The sequence below is a fragment of the Malurus melanocephalus genome, unplaced genomic scaffold (genome assembly GCF_030028575.1).
Source record: "Malurus melanocephalus ecotype Western Australia unplaced genomic scaffold, MMel_1.1 scaffold_916, whole genome shotgun sequence".
In the NCBI taxonomy this organism is placed as follows: Eukaryota; Metazoa; Chordata; class Aves; order Passeriformes; family Maluridae; genus Malurus; species Malurus melanocephalus.
The window spans coordinates 73,054-74,626 of record NW_026624148.1 but is presented as its reverse complement, the minus strand read 5'-3'; the positions used below and the strand labels follow the sequence as shown (position 1 = coordinate 74,626).

The following is a 1,573-nucleotide window of genomic DNA, read 5'->3' as shown; positions in this document are numbered from 1 at the left end:
GGGGGAGGGAGGGGGCGGCGGCGGCGGCTCCGTCAGTGCCGCTCCATGTCCCGGGCTCGGGGCAGCCCCGGAAACGGGGGCGCGGGGGCGGCGGCGGCCACGGCGCGACCTCTCACCCGGCGGCGGAAGTGGCGGGGGCGCGCCCGGCGGGAGCGCGCGCGGGGCGGCGCGGGAGGAACCATTGGCGCCGGGGGGGGGAAAGGGAGGGAGAGATGCCTGAGGGAGGACGGAGCTGTTGCAGAATTACACAGCGTAATTAGGAAAGAGCTCTAAGGTTATCGATAGCCATCGTATCAACCAGACCATGGCGCTAAGTGTGTCCTTAAATCCCTCCAGGAGTGGTGAGTCCGCCGCCTCTCTGGGCAGACCGTTGCAATGTCTTCACGGTGAGGGCGGCACAGAGAGAATTGAGGCTGATACAAGGTAAAAAAGCACGGAGAGAAGACTCTTCCTCCCGTCACCCTTAGAGAGGGACCTCTAATTCAGCATTTATTGCMCTCGTGGGACGGTTGTGGAGCCATTCTCCATTCTTGTTGCGCTTTACCCCCTGCTGTAGGAAAATGGTTGGGTCCCGTTGAGTGATGTTGCTCAGGGAAGCCTGGACCAGCATTATCAGCAGGCGTTGGTGGTATAGTGGTTAGCATAGCTGCCTTCCAAGCAGTTGACCCGGGTTCGATTCCCGGCCAACGCAACTTCGTTTTTTTTTTTTTTCTTCACTTTTTATTTTGCCCCGATTTTCTCACCGATCCGAACCGAACTGAGATGCACCTGCACACGGAGCGCCCGCCGGGCTGCGTTTTGCCCATTTGAGCCYCGGCGGGAGGCGGGCGCTGGTCAATGATGGGGCACGCGGTACCGGTTACTTCCCTTCCCAACTCGCAGGGAAGGTCCCGAGCAGTCAGGAGACGGCAGGGAAATAAACAGACCCGAATTTAAAAAAAAAAAAAAAACCTTAAACAAAACCTGTGGGATGTCTACTTGTTACACAATTGGACAGATTTGTTGTCCACAAAAACCCTCAAGTTCCACATAGACCCGAATTTAAAAAAAAAAAAAAAACCTTTAAAAAGCTCTTCCAAACACAAATCAAAAAACCGCACCAAAACAGCAAGGAAATAAACTGCCAAAATAGACACGCTCCAATGAGGATGGAAAAAAGAAAACAAGGTGTTTCCGCCCGGGATCGAACCGGGGACCTTTCGCGTGTGAGGCGAACGTGATAACCGCTACACTACGGAAACCCGCCATGGGAGGCGTTAGCGGGCAGTGGCCCATGTTCCCGCCCTGACGGCTGAGGGCGGGAGGAGGACGCGTTTTTCCCTCATGGCAACCTCAAAGAAAACTCCCGCCCACCACGAGAAACGCGGCGCGGGACTCCCAGTAATTATCATTAATGACTAACTGGAGTTCCCAGAGAGCCGCTGGTCTCAGCAGGAGGCTGAGGTGCGTGTTCCGGGCAGTGTTTCGGGGGTCCCCTCAGAGACCACGCAGCCCCACAGGGAGGCTCCCGCTGAGGGGGCGCAGGGCGCTGCTGAAGAAATGTCTCTTTTCCCTAAAGCAGCTGCCACCAGAT

General features: G+C 56.6%; 2 non-coding genes across 2 annotated transcripts; one reads left to right on the top strand and one right to left on the bottom strand.

Moving 5' to 3' along the window:
• The first annotated feature begins 619 nt into the window (after positions 1 to 619).
• On the top strand, positions 620 to 691 carry TRNAG-UCC (transfer RNA glycine (anticodon UCC)). Its single transcript has one exon. It is a non-coding gene; the product is annotated as a tRNA-Gly (tRNA).
• Positions 692 to 1,168: 477 nt separating this feature from the next.
• Positions 1,169 to 1,241, bottom strand: TRNAV-CAC (transfer RNA valine (anticodon CAC)). Its single transcript has one exon. It is a non-coding gene; the product is annotated as a tRNA-Val (tRNA).
• Positions 1,242 to 1,573: the final 332 nt, after the last annotated feature.